The 19,884-nt window shown below is 40.6% G+C and overlaps 1 protein-coding gene and 1 long non-coding RNA gene across 2 annotated transcripts in view; both read left to right on the top strand.

Annotated features, from left to right (window-relative positions):
• The window catches only part of LOC134566054 (uncharacterized), a 449,970-nt gene that overhangs the window by 98,492 nt on the left and 331,594 nt on the right, over nt 1-19,884 (top strand). The gene's annotated exons all lie outside the window — the stretch shown is intronic.
• On the top strand, nt 582-4,204 carry LOC134615357 (uncharacterized). The gene is made up of 3 exons (XR_010091292.1): nt 582-902; nt 3,050-3,192; nt 4,166-4,204. It is a non-coding gene; the product is annotated as an uncharacterized LOC134615357 (long non-coding RNA).

Below are 19,884 nucleotides of genomic sequence, written 5' to 3'. Positions count from 1 at the left end.
TTTTTTTAAATTTATTTATTTTTTACAGTAAGTGTTTGACAAATGCTACACATTTTCTGCACATTGTGAGTCCCGAAACTGTGTTTTATGCACTAATGCAACTTTCTAAGGAGGTGAGTGCCATCACGAATTAGGCACAGTTCTGTTTTAACCAAGAGCAGGTTCTATTAAGGCTCTACATCAAGTGAGCAGGTGACAACTTTCTGCTGATATTCATTAAATTCCAGAAAATACTAAACTATCATTTTGTATTCTGCTTCTGCATCATTTTCATTAAGTTCATAAAGGCTCCCATATATGTGAGTGTAACATCTCACCATTTTTGTTGTATACACAATTATTATTTACTTGTTTTATTTATAGTATTGCACTATTGTATGTAGTTTTACATATGAGACTGTATTTCTCCTGTGCAGACACCTAACTGGTCTTGGGTCATTCTCCATAACCTTTTTTTTTTACTGTTTTGAATTTTGGTGTTGGGTTAGAGAATATCTACACACGTTTTGTAGCAGCTAGCTAATCTTTCACTTATCGAAGTGCCTGTTTCCTCTTTTGGTGTGTAACAACTTAAGTGTATTACTCATGTAAAACACTCTATATATGCTATATTGAAACTTACAAAAGTAAAATCTCCTTAGAAAGCAAAATAAACAAAAACTTCCCTTCCATACACTTGTAATCTAATCATGGAGGCCATAAAGGACTTATTTTTCTAATATTCCATGATATTAAGAACATTAATTCTGCAATATTTGCTTTCATTTTCTCAGCACAAGTGGAAAACCCCAGTGACATTGATGCTATCTCAGAACGTATACCAAGGCAGGCCAATAATGAACAATTCTCTGTGAAATGTGGCACCACAATGGGAACATTCTTCAAAAATAAATGGAATGGAGGTTAGTATGGCATATGTATAGAGTCATTTATTCCAAATTTGTTTTACTTTTTTTCCCTTGTGTCCCAAAATGGCAATAAGCTTTCTAAAATAAAATTTGTAGATGTTCCCCTGGTAGCCAATGAGGAACATGGGAATGGCTATTGAGTGAAGTTCCTGGTTAACCCATAATTCCTACAAGTGAATAGATAGATTAAGCAGATTAAACCGTAGTACCTTAATGTGTGTATCCTTTCCAGCAAAGCTTCTTCAAGCTCCTTCAAGATCAACAGATGACTAATCTTCATACTTCCCCACCATAGAATTTCAGAGACAACCATAATCAGACAATTGCACTCTACTAATACATTAGATCTGCTGTCATTGAGGGGTGCGGGGGGAATACAATTTGACATATGCTGTCTACCTCCTGACTTTAAAAAAGAAATGAATATGGCCATACATATGACCATGATGGTGTTATGGCTAGTTGTGATGTTGTACATATTTAACAATTGCTTTTTGAAAGACACTTGGAAATAAATAGAAATCTGAAATGAGTAAGGTTAAAGCAAAGACATTCGTTTCACTGTGGAACAGCACATTGCTACTCCATTTTCTTTATTTTGTCATGGCTGTAACAAAAAAAGTGCAATATATCGTCTGAGTAGAATTAGGAAAACATTAGGCAATATTAGTCAGTGGCTGCAAGACTCAGTAAGACATTGATATATATATTGGAAAAAAAGCTATGTTGTTTTTTTTTTAAACCATAACCCTAACTAATGCTAGAACTATCCCTAAGGTCAACTCCAACTCTACAATAAGCCTACACCAGCACAAACCCTAACATCAACCCAACATCAGTCCAAACTCAAATCCTACACTAACTCTAACCCTAACATAACTCTAACACTGGATAAAAACAGAGGGGTAGGTACAGTGCTTCAGTAATCCTTGACAAGGTATATGTGAAGAGAACCAGAGAAGAAATAATAGTGTAGTATTTAAAACCGTAGTGGTGATAAGTAAAATAAAAGATGTACACTCACACTTTCTTGGAGCTTCAATACAGCTCCAGTGTATGCGCCTGGGTGGAATAATCCCCGCCTTTGGATCAAGTGCAGAGGCAATTCTTCGAGTTATAGGTGTGGTAGGGGGTATCCTCATAAAAAACAAACAAATAAAAATTGTATATGGTGAAGTATATAGAGCAATGAAGCTAGGGTAGGTAAAAACTATAAAATGTACACTCACGTGAAATGGAGCCGTAAAATCTGGCTCCTCTGAAGTGGTATGATCCCCACTCAAGGATACAGGTGTAAATTAAAATTCTTCCCTCCATGTAAATGTGGAGATAGACAAACAGAACCACAATAGTGTACACCGTAAAAAAGGAGTGTAAGCAGAAATATATAATTTAAACCTACTCATATGCTAAAGAGCTAGTTCCGGTTTGCTCATTCCAAAGCGCTTGGGTGGTATGATCCCCACCAAGGATATAGCTCCAAACAATCCAACAGCAGCAAAGTTAGGTCCAATTAAAAAAGTACTTTAATGTCACAAAAATAATAAAAGAAATACAATATAAAATATAAAAAAGTGATAAAGTTATAAACAACACGCATTTCTCCTTGGATAGGCTTTATCAAACACTTTTGAAGCTCCAGGAAAGCTCCAGGCAAGTGTGAGTGCATATCTTTTATTTTACTTATCACCACTACAGTTTTAAATACTACACTATTATTTCTTCTATGGTTCTCTTCACATATACCTTGTCAAGGATTACTGAAGCGCTGCTCCTACCCCTGTTTTTATCCAGTTTTCTGATAGGAAAAGAGAGACTCCATATTGTTGATCAAGCTGCTTTGGGACTATTATCACTTTGCTTCCGCGCTGAATTTATTTTTGTGTGATTGTATAACTCTAACACTACACGAATACTAATGCAAACCTTACACCAGCTGTAACCCTACACAAACCCTAATTCTAACCTTACACTATGACCCCAACTCTAACACAGAAATATTCCCTTGTGAGATATCATTGCTGATATCAGCATAGTGTTTTCCCCTGCTTACACTACCGATCACACAAATTATTGGATGGTGGGAATGCATTTAGTGAAGAAATAGTTTCCAAAATTAAATTATATACTGTAAATTACAGGATCATCAACCGATGAGTGTATCGAGTCCAACGGAACATTCTATACGGTCATTGGATTTGAATCTCATGGAGGAAGGGAGTCCTGGAAATGCTGGAAAAGAAGCATTACATGTGAAGGTGTTAAACTAGAAGTCTTAGTACAGGTATGTAAATAAACAATATTTTTAGCAGTTCAATGAAAATGTTGTCAAAATTGTAAGAATAGATAAAATCTTTTCGCAATAAATCTACATCGATCAAGAATGGTTACAATACACCAACAAAGCTAGTAAAGTCTTTATGTACAATAGTTCACACTAAGAAATTATAACAATAGCTTGTATATAATTTTCTGTAATAAACCCTATTCCTGTTATATCAGTAGTCGCCAGCAGTGGCCAAAAAAATAACATATAAATCATAAATTGGATCTTGGGTCTCATAGTGTCTAGAAGTCCCTTTGTGTGCCTGTTTATATATATATATATATATATATATATATATATATATATATATATATATATATATATATATATATAATTAAGCATATATGTTGATTATGCTGCCTGTCTTATGTATGGTTGCTGCAGCTACTTTGTAGGGTTGTATTTGTGGGTTTGTCAGCTGTATTAAAATGTGTATGTGAGCGAGCAGTTTGTGGTGTTGTGGTATTTGTGGTAGCCTTGCAGCGCACACTGCCAAGGCAAACAGTTATACATATAAACTGCTAAACTCGTAAGGGCAGATACTTCTTGGGCTGTTCTCCATGTGCTTGGTTTATCATTCACAAGTGCTTGTAGTGACCTAAGATGATGAGTGAATTGGGGGCTGCTCTTAAGTACCCACTGCAGTCAAGCACTAGCAGATATCCGAAGAAATCTAATTGGGAATTTTGTCAGGCTAGCTCAGGGGAGGATACTGAGATCACCCCAGCCTATTTGGGTCTCACAGTCTTGCATATGACGGAAAGTAACCTCTAATACCATGTATGGCGTGCATGCCATAGGTTGTGAATCTTTTTCTGGATGATTGAGCACTCTCTACAGCAACCAGGGCAGTGCATACAGTAATATCCACTGCAGGAATTGAACCATGCAGAACACAGTGTAACTATTTATTTTTTTGTCTCTTGTGCAGAATGGGATCTTGCAGCCTTTATAGAAAAAAATTGAAGTAAGTGCATGTATATTTCACAATGTGAACTGAAGCATGATATTTATATTTAATTGGAAGAATATGAATAGATCAGTTCCATTAAAACAACCTGCTTAATATTACGTAAGTCCCATTCATGCTGCCAGAACAGCTCTGATGCATCGAGGCATGGACTCCACAAGACATCTGAACATGTCCTGTGGTATCTGGCACCAAGACATTAGCATCAGATCTTTTAAGATCCAGCACATCCCACAGATGCTTAATTGGATTGAGATCTGGGGAATCTGTAGTCCATGACAATGCCTTCAACTCTTTGTTATGTTCCTCAAACAATTCCTAAACATTGTTCGCAGTGTAGCAGGGTGCATTATCCTAGTGAAAGAAGCCACTGCCATCAAGGAATACCATGGCCACGAAAGAGTGTACATGTTTTGCAGCAATTTCTAGATAGGTGTTACATATCAAAGTAACATCCACATGAGTGCCAGGACCCATGTTTTCCCAGCAGAACATTGTCCAGAGCATAACCCTGCTGCTGCCAGCCTGTCTTCTTCCCATAGTGCATCCTGCTGCCATCTCTTCCCCGGTAAATTATGTACATGGCCATCCACATGATATAAAAGAAAAAGGGAATAATTAGACCAGGCTACCTTCTTCCATTGCTGAATTGGTCCATTGGTCCAGTTCTAACCCTCATGTTTTACGCGGTGGATACGGGTCATCAAGGGCACTCTGACTGGTCTGTGGTTACAGCAATTTGAGCTACAGTAGCTCTTGGATGGATCACATGGGCTAGTCTTTGCTCCCCATGTGCATCAATGAGCCTTTGGCACCCATGACCCTAACACTGGTTCGCCAATTGTCCTTCTCTGCGTTCACTTGCAGCCAAAGAAATCCCATCCCTGGACATTTGCCATTGTACCTATATAATCGATGTTATTCACTACACCTGTCCCTGGTTTAAGTGTTGTGGCTGATCAGTGTGTTACTTTTACAGAAAACTGCTTGAAAGATGTAATAAATTAGATAACGTCAGGAAAGCCACAGACCTGTAATGACCATTCATCAAGAAAACAGTTTATGATAGCTTGCAAATTGGATTTTTCCTAGGATTTGTTTTCTCATGGTTTTGAATGTATTAAACAGTATATTTACATCTAATGATATATATTTGTCCCTAGGTATCCATAGCTATCCTGACAAGAATGTTGAAGACATGAAAACCTGTGAAAGCTGGGAAGTGTCTAATTTTTAATTAGGCCAAAACTGTTCTAAGTAAATCTCACAATAAAAGAAAATGTTTTAAGTGTGATGCTTGGGCGCTTAATAAGAGTATAAAAAAGAGATTTATATTTTTCTAATAGCAACTTTAGCACTCTTTGGCAGTGGTGTATCCTGGTTTTGTGCTGCCCTAGACAGGACAAAACTCAGACGCCCCTTCTAAATACACACACACACACACACACACACACACACATTCACTGACAGATACGCATACACTAGCTAACAGACACACACTCACTAACAGACACACACACACACACACACACTCACTGACACACACTCAGACACACTCACTCACTAACAGACACACACACTCTCACTAACAGACACACACACTCACACACAGACACACACTCACACTAACAGACACACACTCACACACACTAACATACACACACGCACACACTAACAGACACACACTCACACTAACATATACACACTGACACACACATACTAACATGCACACACACTAACATACACAAACAGACACACACACACACACACTTTTTCTTTAAAAAAAAGTTCTCCTTTTCCCTGGGGTCCAGTGGCTGCTGGTCGGGCGGTCGGTCGGGCGGCGCTGGCAAGGGAGCACTTTCCTCTGAGCTGTATGCTCAGCTCCCTCGCGTGCCGCAGAGTGAGGCTGGGAGCCGGAATATGACATCATATTCCGGCTCCCGGCATCACTCTGTGGCGCGAGGGAGCTGAGCAGACAGCTTAGAGGAAAGTGCTCCCTCACCAGCACCGCCCGACCAGCAGCCCACCCAGATTGGCAGTTAGCCGCAAGACTAACAGGACATTTGCCCTGGGCATTTGGGGGGGCTTTTTTTGCCGCCCCCTGGAAAATGCCGCCCAAGACAAATGCCTTGTTTGCCTCGCGGCTAATACGTCCGTGCTCTTTGGGTTCTCCTATTTACCCAGAAATCCAATAGTGAACAAGAAAACACAATTTGCTAGAACAAGGTTTAGGTGATACTACCCCTTTCAAACACAACAGAGTATAGTGCAGTGCTAGAAAATCAAGGGCTTACCTATACAGCATGAAACTTTTTAATATGTATACCGGAAAAAAGATAAAAATAAATATACAATGGTACAATATCATTTACAATTGGTATAAATAAAACCAAATATAAAAAAACAAATATAAAAAAAGGAATGCTCACAATTCTAGAGCCTTTTCAACGTTATGGCTCTGAACATACTGGCTTTCTGTGCCTTTAAGGTAACAGGAACCTCCTTGCTTGTATCCCTTTACAGACTCCAATAAGATATATACATGACAGGAGACATAAAATGTGAAATAATAGTACAGGATGTTGTTGAAGGTTCACAGCTGGTTGTTCATAATATGTTGCTCACCTGGTTCTGGAGCCCATATATTACTGGCTCCAAGTTTATGCATCCGCTTGCCAAATGTGGAGTGGCAAGGATCCCCTTTTTAGTGTGGATGGAATAGATATTTATCCAAGAGGACTCAATTTTGTATTCAAAATAAATGTAAACTTTTATTAAATTACAAACAAAATATAAAAACTCAGCTAGGGAGATAAAACAAAGTAGATAAAAAATACAAATATACAGTCCTCCTGGTGTCCGAGACGCGTTTCGCCCGGTATACAGGCTTTTTAAAATGGTGTATTGCTTCTATCCATGTTATAAAAGGGTTTCCTTAGTTCATTCGTCCAATAAGATGCTCGTTCAGTAGGGGGTGTAAAGCGAAACCAGTGTTGTGAGTATTCATTCTTACGTCCATCCGTATGAATGGTGGAAGTGACATTTCAGGCTAGATCCATGCGCATGCCCATCGTTCGTACGAATGGTGGAAATGACGTGTTGGATAGTTCCTACAAGTCACACACACTATCCACTCGTACTAACGAAAAGACTACAGAGTCCATAAGTCTCTGCACTCAAATAGCGCCATACAATTTCGAAAGTCCCAATATGCCAAAAAGAAGAAGGAAGAAGGAGGGGAGAAGGTGGGAAAAAAATAATAATGAATGGAAATGGTAGAAGAGAAAAAATGCAAGAAGTCTCGAAATCTCAAAATAAGTCCCCACAAACTCAGAATTAGTCCATATGGTCCAGAAACTCATCACCTATTAAAATGAAATGGCAAAGGAACATATGGACACAGACCTCCAATGAGAGAAGACCATAAAATAATAACTGTAAAATTAATATAAAAATGGACACCTTAGCCAATGGATTACTGTATCTAATGGGTAATGAGGGGAAACACACAGAGACTCATTCAAGAGGGGGCTCCATAGTCATGTTCCCCAGACATGTGTTAAAGGTTTTGGCCCAAAGAATGAAAATTAAGTTGTCATAGAAAGCATTGAATGCACAATATGAAATCCTGCTGTTTTGACTAATCACAGTACAGGTGGAGAAGGATCCAAGGTCTACATAACCCTAAAGATACAAGCACAGAAGTGAAGCTTCCACTGTTCATGCACCATACAAGCTTCTACAAGTTACATGAATGTTTTGAAAAGGCACTGATCTACCTTTCGGTTTTAAATGTTCTAATACCTTCAGAACCCTCTCAGGGAAGTAGAGCTAGAAGCCTGCACTTTTCAAGTCACAAGTATTTCCCCTTATCCATATTTGTAGGAGGAGTATTGGAAGGTGTATTACAGTTCAAAACATTTTTAGACAATGTTATAACACAAAACAATAGTGTACTTTGCATAAACCAAAATTACCTTTTCATATTTTCATCTTTAAAAGAACTCAGATTAACTCATATAACTTGTAAAATCAGTCACTTGTACATTAGTTTTAACATTTTGTGTTACACAATATTTGTGAAATACAATATATATAGTAGTAAAATTATATAATATACATATATATACATATAACTTGTAAAATTATATATATATATATATATATATATATATATATATATATATATATATATATATATATATATATATATGCTAAATATATACAGAAACAGATTTCCCAAGGCCTTTCTAAGCCATTTGTCTGCCTGGCCCAATTTAAAAAAAAATGGCCTCCACTCCTGTCTCGTTGTGTAGTACTGTGTAGGGAACATTGTGGGGAAAAATATTAAAAGTAATATTTTGTGAAAATTTATAAAAATGTTTTTATATATTTTATTAAAAAGAAAAAATATTATTAATATGAATATTAATTTGGTGATATTAATTACTATATGACCACATACACAATTTTGATTTAAAGAGATATCTACTATTTTATCTCTGATCCTAAATTCTTGTAGTTCAACTTAATTTATAATGCAACACAATAACATATAATAATTATAATTCTTAAAAAAAAAATTATTGTGGCAACAATTTATATGATAAAAAACATAATCAGAAATCAAACAAAATATAACAAATAACACTGTAATAAATAACACATCTAGATAATAATGCGATGTAGTTACTGACTCAAAGACTTTATCACCAATGCATGCAATAACTCAGCATAACATATTGCATTAACATTTAATATTCTTAACCATAATATGACATGACATAATACTAAAATATATCCTGCATTAAAGAAGCATCGACAATCTATCTTAATAGTTACTAACTATTTCCACAAATGGTTGTACATGAAGTTAACTTTTCCAATCTATATTTTTAATCTGAGCTGCAGACACAGATTTTAAATGCACCGACTACGTTCCTGAAAGAGATACATTATTCAAATGTTGAATCAAATACTTTTTATAGCTGTGTAAGATATAAACATCATATAGATTATAATTACCACTTAGTGGCTGTCCTATTTCCTGGAATTGTTAATTAAAATTATTCTGACTGAGATGTATTTATGTTACATAGAAACATAGAATGTGATGGCAGATAAGAACCATTCGGCCCATCTAGTCTGCTCAATTTTCTAAATACTTTCATTAGTCCCTGGCTGTTGCGGTTGCCGGCTCGCCGCATGGCAAAGCTGTGCCCGACCGGCACAGTCTAGCCGACGGCACAAGCTTACCTGCTCACCGGCGAGCCGATAGCCGCTTCTCCGCATCTTCCGACCGTCGCACCCGGATCCAAAATGGCGCTGACCGCGTGGTCACGCCTAAACTCAGCTCCGCCCCCGAAGTTTATACAGACGTGCGCGTGACGTTACGACGTCGACGCGCACGCACATTCTGGGGTCAAACGTCGCCCTCTGACCAATCAGACCTTTGAGAGGGATATTTAAATCCCTAGCTCACTCCAGTACCTTGCCCTGTCGTGGTTTCCTGTTCCTGGTTTCCTGAGAGTGCTTTATATTTGTGAATCTGATTTTCTGGTATCCTGATCTTGGCTTTTCCCTGGTTATTCTGAATTCTGGTTTCCCTGACTTGGCTTGTGTTAACGGTATTGTGTTTTTTCTGGCTTCCTTGACCTCGGCTTTCCCTTTGACTATTCTCTGTCTCTAGCGTATTAGTCCGGCCATTCTAAGGTCCGGTTTACGCTCTGTCCTTTTATTTTCTTTTTCTTGTCTATGTATATGTTTACATAGTTTCTGCGTGCTGGACCACACTAGTAGTCGTGACACTGGCCTTATCTTATAGTTAGGATAGTCTTATGCTTATCCCACACATGCTTAAACTCCGTTACTGTGTTAACCTCTACCACTTCAGCTGGAAGGCTATTCCATGCATCTACTACCCTCTCAGTAAAGTAATACTTCCTAATATTATTTTTAAACCTTTGTCCCTCTAATTTAAGACTGTCCTCTTGTTGTGGTAGTTATTCTTCTTTTGAATATAGTCTCCTCCTTTACTGTGTTGATTCCCTTTATGTATTTAAATGTTCCTATCATATCCCCCCTGTCTCATCTTTCCTCCAAGCTATACATGTTAAGATCCTTTAACCTTTACTGGTAAGTTTTATCCTGCAATCCATGAACCAGTTTGGTAGCCCTTCTCTGAACTCTCTCTAAGGTATCAATATCCTTCTGAAGATACAGTCTCCAGTACTGCGTACAATACTCCAAGTGAGGTCTCACCAGTGTTCTGTACAATGGCATGAGCACTTCCCTATTTCTACTGCTAATACCTCTCCCTATACAACCAAGCATTTTGCTAGCATTTCCTGCTGCTCTATTACATTGTCTGCCTACCTTTAAGTCATCAGAAATAATCACCCCTAAATCCCTTTCCTCAGATGTTGAGGTTAGGACTCTATCAAATATTCTGTATTCTGCCCTTGGGTTTTTACGTCCAAGATGCATTATCTTGCACGTATCCACATTAAATGTCAGTTGCCACAACTCTGACCAGTTTTCTAGTTTACCTAAACCATTAGCCATTTGCTTATCCCTCCTGGAACATCAACCCTGTTACATATCTTAGTATCATCAGCAAAAAGACATACCTTACCATCAAGACCTTCTGCAATATCACTAATAAAAATATTAAAGAGAATGGGTCCAAGTACAGATCCCTGAGGTACCCCACTGGTGACAAGCCCAAACTTCGAATATACTCCATTGACCCTCTGTTGCCTGTCACTCAGCCACTGCCTTACCCATTAAACATTATTGGAATCCAAACTTGAATATTGCAGTTTATTGATAAGCCTTCTATGTGCAACAGTGTCAAAAGCCTTACTGAAATCTAGGTAAGCAATGTCTACTGCACCACCCTAATCTATAATTTTAGTTACCCAATCAAAAAAATCAATAAGATTAGTTTGGCATGATCTCCCTGAAGTAAACCCATGTTGTCTCTGATCTTGAAATCCATGTGTTTTTAGATGTTCAACAATCCTATCCTTTAACATGGTTTCCATCACTTTCCCCACTACTGAAGTAAGGCTTACTGGCTTATATTTGCCTTTGGACATATATATATATAAAGTTAATCTTGAAATCCTTACTCTAGAGTCTAGACAATAGAACAAATAACTAAATTTAGTTTTTTATGTGTATATAATACCTGGTAAATTTGACCAGGCGTCGGTTTCAAAGTTTATAGCTTAAATGACCTTAGAACATTCAACATGTCATTCATTCAAAAGACATTAAACATATGTTCTCAATTTATTACCAACACTTATAAATATATCTAAATATATATGTGTGATAAAAGTATTTCCTATAACTATATGCATATTACATAGGGAAAATGTATCTAAACATGCTACACTATAAATATTATATCAAGATTAATATAATGATTATACTTACATTTAAGATGTACTTTATAATATATATCCTTCGAACTTAAATTCAGTTCACTTACTCAGTTTCAACTCCCACTCTTATGTTTGTGACAAGAGGTCTTGCTATTTACCATAAAAGTCGCTCTATTGTTTGAGAAGTACATACTAGATTCTTACAACTTGGCAGAATCAACAAATTCCATTTGTTTACTAGATAATAACAAGAAAAAATACAGTGCTTATCTAAATTGATTACAGTCCAATGACCACTCGTTCACGAATTAGCTAGGTAAAACAGTAGGTAGGTGCAGTGCCTAGATAGTCATTAATGAGGTCTATGCAAAGACAAAAAAGGAACTAATAGTTAAGTATATTAAAACTTCTTTGTATAATATTAGTGAAGTAAAAATATGCACTCACACTTTTGTAAAATTTTAATTCAGCTCCAACTTTTATGCCTGGGCAGAACAATCCCCCTATAAGGATATAGTGCAGTGGTGAGTCTTCACTTAGTCTTAATGGTGGAAGGTATCCTCATAAGAATATAAAAAAAAAACAGTTAAAGTAGTACAATGTAGTATATTGAGCTATGCAGCAGAGGTAGGTGTATATATTTATAATATTTAAAAAAAATGCCCTCCTTTAATACCTGCAAAAGATCTTAAATTTCTGTCATTAAATACAAATAATTTTTTTTCCTACTTACCATAATTTTCTTTTCCTGGTCATAGGCCATGGCAGCAAAACAATGGGTAGCTCCCTATCCCTAATTAGACTGGAACCTAATTAAAACAAAAGCTATAAGTAACCCCTCCTATTCCTCCAGCCTCAGTCTTGTTTCCAGCAATATCCCAGGGCGGGATCTTTGTGCTGCCATTGTCAGGTTTCCTGCCTGCTTACCTCCCGCTGGAGCTTCGAGTGGCGCGGTCCCCGCTGGCATTCTGTCGTGCAGCGTGTTTAAGTATGCGCCCGAATGAACTACTGAATTCAGCGTTCACCGAACCGAAAGCGGAATTCGGTAGACCAAATTCGGAGTATAAAAATTACGTCAGAGGTCAGATTAGGAAGGTCAAGTACCTTCCACGAATAGTGGTAAATTCTAAGTGGAATTTGACCAATCAGAAGTAAGTGATGCCTATTTATACTTACCTCTCCCATTCCGTGTTGCCCTGTTGTGGTTTCTTGGTAGCCCAATAGCGCTTTCCTTCTGTTTAGTTGTTTGGTATCTTATCTTAAGTATATTAAAACTTCTTTGTATAATATTAGTGAAGTAAAAATATGCACTCACACTTTTGTAAAATTTTAATTCAGCTCCAACTTTTATGCCTGGGCAGAACAATCCCCCTATAAGGATATAGTGCAGTGGTGAGTCTTCACTTAGTCTTAATGGTGGAAGGTATCCTCATAAGAATATAAAAAAAAAACAGTTAAAGTAGTACAATGTAGTATATTGAGCTATGCAGCAGAGGTAGGTGTATATATTTATAATATTTAAAAAAATGCCCTCCTTTAATACCTGCAAAAGATCTTAAATTTCTGTCATTACATACAAATAATTTTTTTCCCTACTTACCATAATTTTCTTTTCCTGGTCATAGGCCATGGCAGCAAAACAATGGGTAGCTCCCTATCCCTAATTAGACTGGAACCTAATTAAAACAAAAGCTATAAGTAACCCCTCCTATTCCTCCAGCCTCAGTCTTGTTTCCAGCAATATCCCAGGGCGGGATCTTTGTGCTGCCATTGTCAGGTTTCCTGCCTGCTTACCTCCCGCTGGAGCTTCGAGTGGCGCGGTCCCCGCTGGCATTCCGTCGTGCAGCGTGTTTAAGTATGCGCCCGAATGAACTACTGAATTCAGCGTTCACCGAACCGAAAGCGGAATTCGGTAGACCAAATTCGGAGTATAAAAATTACGTCAGAGGTCAGATTAGGAAGGTCAAGTACCTTCCACGAATAGTGGTAAATTCTAAGTGGAATTTGACCAATCAGAAGTAAGTGATGCCTATTTATACTTACCTCTCCCATTCCGTGTTGCCCTGTTGTGGTTTCTTGGTAGCCCAATAGCGCTTTCCTTCTGTTTAGTTGTTTGGTATCTTATCTGGCTTTTGTCTCTCGTTTATCCTGCTCTCTCTAATCTTTTGACCTAGAAACATAGAATGTGACGGCAGATCAGAACCATTCTGCCCATCTAGTCGATTAAAGACCTTGGCTTGTTTAATCATTATTCCTTACCTCTGTAATCCTCTGACCTCGGCTTGTATTCTCACTCTGCTTATTTGTATAACCCGGCCATTCAAAGGACCGGTATTACAAATATTCTTGTTTGCTATTCTGTCTGTGTGTTCTGGTTCCCAGATTCATGACAGCCGTGGCCTTTGACCAGGAAAATAAAATTATGATAAGTAGGAATAAATTATCATTTTTCCTGGCAATATCCATGGCAGCACAACAATGGGTAATACTCAAGAAATAACCAAGGAAGGGAAAGAAATACACAAGAGTTCACAATTTTAAAGAGACACATCATAAGGACATTGGAAATTAAAAACTGATCGCCCGCTATTGCCACATTATCAAATTCACCAACTGAAATGTACCAAAAAAGTTTGAAAAAAGCAAGCAAATCCTTATGCTCTGTATGTGCAAGCCCAGCCTGCTACCCATTGGGTCACTGCAGGAAATATGGTGATGGCATAATCTTGTTAGCCCTAGGATCAGAGCAAGTAAACACCCGGTCACTAAAGGGTATCTTCAGGCGTACACTTTTGCACAGGGTCGTGTACTGAAGCTTCCCAAGGAAGAGCAGTTAAACTCTCTTGAGGCAGAAGGTAACAACCTTCAGGTAAGTCAAAAAGAAAATGTCTCTAGTCTTAGAATGAATAAGTCTGTCCTAGGGATAGCACAGTAACAAAAAGATAGAGAATGGGAGGGTCTAAGGGGTTACTTATAACTTTTCTTTTAATTAGGTTCCTGTTTAATTATAGATAGGGAGGAGTTACCCATTGTTGGGCTGCCATTGATATGTTCAGGAAAATGCTTTTTAATATGTGTTTTTTTCTGTCAAGGGGGTTTATATTGTGATTCGCCATGTAAATATTGGACATTGTCTTTTTTATGTCCAAAGTATGATCTCGTATATGCTCTTTGGGATGTTTGTCTGACATACGTTTTGTTGCTTGTAATCAGATGATATTTGTGGAATACCAATTTTTTTATTTATTTAATTGTAGGTACTAAATCACAGTTGCAAAAGAGTCTTTTAAGAAATATTTTTAAATTGGCAGCACTTACAGTGATTAGCTAAATATCAGAAAATCACCTGAATTGTGAAAAATAAAAAAGGCCTAAAATTTTTGGAGGTTGTTTAGCATTAGCCTTTTTTTTTTATTCTTAATTTATGTTGACAGATATAGCATACACATCGCAAGAGCGTTACGTACTTTACAACATTTGATACATACATAATAGACAGGGTACAGCCATTTTTCAAAGCATATATAAGCGGTGACTGCCTTTCGAAGAGCCGCCACCTTTCCCCCTGTATCGTGTGTTTGAGCTGCATCGATACTCCCCGACATAGCAAGCTATAGGCTGTCATTTTTTGTCTCAAAGAGTAACTGAAGGGAAATAGAGAAATAAAAGGAACAACATAACTATCTATCCACAGTAACATGTGTAACATGGCTGTTGTACAGGAACGTACCCCATGTAGGAGTGTGGTCTCCACCTGCCATAACAACTCTGAACCAACTATGTGTGCCCGCCACGGGTCGCCTTGTGTAAAAACAGCTACCGTGGATTTCTCTCCCACCAGTGTCTGTAGAACCCTTGCTGTCACCCTGTCAGGATCGGGACAGGGATCCAACACGCAGAGTACAAACAGTAGCCAGATACGTATACCGGACCTTAGAATGGCCGGACTAACGTAAGTAGTACTGTAGAGAATAGTCAAAGACAAGCCGAGGTCGAGGGTAACAGAAGACAGGTAAGCGAGAGACAAGCCAAATCAAGGGTACAGAGGTAAGCAGAGTAGGATAAACGAGCCGGGTCAAAACCAAAAGGAATAAGCAGAATACAAGCACTTAGTGACTAGAACAAGCTAGAACCACGACAGGGCAATGAGCTAAAGAAAGAAGCTCCGTTAAATACCCTGTTCAGGAAAGTAACCACGCCTCCGAGGCGTCCTGATTGGTCCTGCGGCAATTGACTGACAGGTCGTTCCGGGTAGTGTCCTGCCGTCGACTTCCGGTCGTGATGCTGTAAAAGGCAGTCACTCCCTCGCGGCCGGCTTAACATGACCGGATAGACCGCGAGGAAGGAAGCCATCAGGCCGTCTGGATGGAGGAACGGCTAAGTCTCTACCTCTTTCGGAGGTAGAGGCCACAGGTACCCTGACACACCCATTGCCGGCCCAGGTGTGCGCTCCTCCCCTTGCCGACAGCAGGTATGAATCGCTGAGGGCTTAGGTGCAAGCCCCATTAGTCACTCCCTTGCTTTAAGTCGTGTCCTGGGTGCGCCTCTGTCTGCTCCCTCTGGGAGACTAATGTTACATATAGACAGAGAAAGATAGGGAAGGTGGAAAAGGTGTCAAGAGAAAAGGAGGGTAAATGGGGGGGGGTCTTCAAGGAGCCTCGTCCATTTAAGTGCCTAACCTGCGGTCCCCAGGGCTGCCAGGTGGTTCAACTCAAGGGGCTGTCTTCCCAAGGAGCCCATATTTTCTGGAACCATTTTTGAGTGCCCCTGACTCTTGCTGTCAGGTCGTCCATCAGGTGTACTTCCCTAATTCTATTAATGACTCCTGCAATCGGTGGGGTAGTCATTTTAAGCCAATCCGCTGCCACCGCTCTCCTGGCTGCTAGAGTAATGTTATGTATGAGTTGTTGTTTGTGTCTAGTCCACCCATCTATTGTTCTGCTGAGTAGGTATACCCATGGGTCTAGGGGGGGAGCCCTGTTCAGTACCTGGGCTAGGAGATTTTTAATTAGTTGCCAAAAACTTGCTATCAGGGGGCATTCCCACCCTCTCCAACATACGTCAGTAGTGCTCTTTTTCATTTGATACAGTTTTACAGGAGTTGTGTACCAGCGGAGCATCGTCTTAATTGCTTGCTCCTGGAACGTTATGCAAACTGAGGATTTGTGGTTGGCTTCCCAAATCACCTGCCACTCTATCCCTTCTAGCTGCTCCCCTAGGTCCCTCTCCCAGTGTTTCGTGTATGCCAACTCTCCCCCTTCGTCAGTGTCTGAGCAGAGGTGGGCGTACAGCCGGGTTATCAGCCCCCTGGGCATATGGTCTTGAATGCAAATTTGTTCGAAGAATTTAATGGGCTTTAGGGCCGCCGCTCGGACCCATGGCTGTTTTACAAAATCTTTTATCTGTAGGTACCTGAAGAAATCTGCAGGAGTGAGATGGCCCCTTTGTTGTAAGGCGTCAAATGTCACTACTTCTGCCTCCTGCACCAGCTGATGTATGCGCTGTAAACATATTCTCTCTAGGTTTCTAAAGTTGCACGCTGCCATGCCCGGAGGGAATGCTCTATTCCTTAGGTACGGCATCAGGGGTGACGGGGCCGATGCAAGCCCGTGTCGCTGTTGTGCTCCATACCAGACGTGTATAGAGTTGAGGATAGCTGGGCAAGTCGATCTAATGATCGGTCTATGTGTTTTGGGAACCCATATGAGTAGCTGTGGAATGTCTGCCCCCACCATCAGTGACTCCAAGTCCACCCATTTCCTCTCTCCGGGTGGTAAATGCCAGAGGGCTATTTGCGCCAGTTGTGTCACCATGTAGTAGCCATACAGGTTGGGCCAACTCAGCCCGCCTCTGTTTTTAGGCCTGTGCAACAAATGTCTCGAGATCCTGTGGCGTTTGTTCTGCCACACGAAGTTCCCTATTGCTTGCTGCAAGTTCGCTAAATGCATCTTGGATACATGAATGGGCAGGGACTGGAAGTAGTATAATATCCTGGGTAGGACGTTCATTTTGACCACATGAACCCTCCCGATCCAGGATATGGGTCTGTCGTTCCAGGTCTCTAGTTCCTTGATGAGCTGTTTCAGGAGTGGCGTATAGTTCTGGGAGTAAAGTTGGTCTGGGGCTGCTGTCAGCTTAATACCTAGATATTTGATCGACTGGAGCTCAATACGTATACGGTGTGTCCTTTGGAGTGCTGCCAATTCCCCATCTGGAATCTCTATGGGGAGGGCGCTGGATTTGGCCATGTTAGCTTTGTATCCCGAGACAGCTCCATAGGCTTCCAGGACTTCCTGCAAGGCCCTCATTGAGTTGGCGGGGTCAGTGAGCGCCAGAGCACATCATCTGCATACGCCGACACCAGGAATTCCCTGCCTCCCACCCGTGCTCCCCGTATGTCTGGGTGACGCCTAAGGGCCTGGAGAAGGGGCTCCAGGGATAGCACAAATAGGAGCGGGGACAGTGGGCCCCCCTGTCTGGTGCCGTTGTATAGTCTGAACGGTTGTAGTGGGGCACCTGAAATTTTGACCTGTGCTCGTACATTGGTGTATATGGCTTTGATCAGAGTTATGGCTTGCTCGGGGAAAACAATGTGGGACAGGAGTGTGAACAGTAACGTCCATGTGACCCTGTCAAATGCTTTTTCAGCGTCTAGAGAGACCAGTATGGTCTGGGTGTGTGTAATTTTCTGTTTCCAGATAATATCGATGTTTCTACGGGTATTCTCAAACAGCTGTCTGCCCTGCACAAACCCCACTTGATCTGCTTCTACTAGCTGAGCCAGAAAAGGGTTTAGTCTTGTCGCCTGTATTTTAGCTAGGATTTTCATATCATGTTTGATCAGTGAGATTGGTCTATAACTACTCTGGATGCTCGGATCTTTGTCCGGTTTAGGCAACAAGACTATGGTTGCTAGCGACATGTCCAGGTCTGGGGCTCCTCCTGCTCGAAAATCGTTAAAGAGGGCTGCTAAGTGGGGAGCTAACTCTTCTCTAAATTCCTTGTAATAGCTTCCGTCAAAACCGTCCGGTCCAGGGGCTTTATTACCTTTCAGGGCCGCTATGGCTTGCGCCACCTCGTCTGGTGTGATTTCTGCCCCAAGTGCCTCCACTCCTGCCTTTGCTAGCATGGGCAACCCTAAGTCTTCCAGGAATCTTTTTGCCAGTGCCTCATCCTCTGCCTTCCGCGACTCTGATCCCGGTGTGTGGTTATAAAGGGATTTATAATAGTCCGTAAAGACATCTGCTATGTCGCGGGGACTAGTTTTAGTCAATCCGTCGTTATGTCTAATGGAGGTAATGTGGCCCCCTCTCTGTCTGGGTTTTAGAACTCTAGCTAAAAGTGTGTCCATTTTATTTGCGTGTTTGTAAAAGGTCCTTTTGGACCACCTAATAGATTTGGCCGTGTCGTCGAGGAGCAGCTGGCGTATTGCCAACCTCAGCTCCTTCAGTCTACCCGCATTTAGATCGTCTGGGCTGCTCTGGTGTTGTTGTTCCGTCCTCTTCAGGTCGGCCAAGAGTCCCTCTAGTTTCCGGAACTTCAATTTATTTTTGTCCGTTGCTAATTTTATGAGGGTACCTATAATGACTGCCTTATGTGCCGCCCACACTGTCGCTAATGTCACGTCTGGGGTGATGTTAGTCTCAAAAAAGTTATTAAGCTCCGTTCTGATCTGGGTTGCTATAGACTGATCTTTCAGTAGGGAGGCATTAAGTCTCCACGTCCACGGGGTCGCCTCGCTCAATCTCCCCAGTGTCAGTGAGACGTCGGCATGATCCGACCAGGTGATGGACCCAATGTCTGTGCTAGCTATTTGTGGTAGGCTCCTATCGTTTACAAGGAACATGTCTATTCTGGAGTAGGATCCGTGCGGGGCCGAGAAGAACGTGTAATCCCTCGTACCCGGATGATGTGACCTCCAGGCGTTCACCAACCCCGTCTCTGCCATAAACCGTTGTAGTTGTTTATCCTGGCTCCCCCTCCCCAGGAACCGCTGCATGCCACCGCCTGCCCTCCTGTCTACTGCCGGGCTAGGCGTAGCGTTCATGTCTCCCCCTACGATGACCAACCCGTGTCGTAGGGCTTGGAGTTTGGTCCGTAACATCTCCCAGAAAGCTGCTTCTGTGTGGTTTGGTGCGTAGACGTTAATAATATGGATATGGTGGGACAGCCAGGTGCCCGACACAATGACATATCTCCCTTCTGGGTCTGATTCGGTGGACAGGATTCTGACGGGGCAGCTGTTCTGTACTAGGATCGCCACTCCGTTACGCTTGAGCAGCGACCTGG

Source organism: Pelobates fuscus, chromosome 6 (genome assembly GCF_036172605.1).
Source record: "Pelobates fuscus isolate aPelFus1 chromosome 6, aPelFus1.pri, whole genome shotgun sequence".
NCBI classification, from domain to species: Eukaryota; Metazoa; Chordata; class Amphibia; order Anura; family Pelobatidae; genus Pelobates; species Pelobates fuscus.
This window is presented reverse-complemented; position numbering and strand designations above follow the sequence as displayed.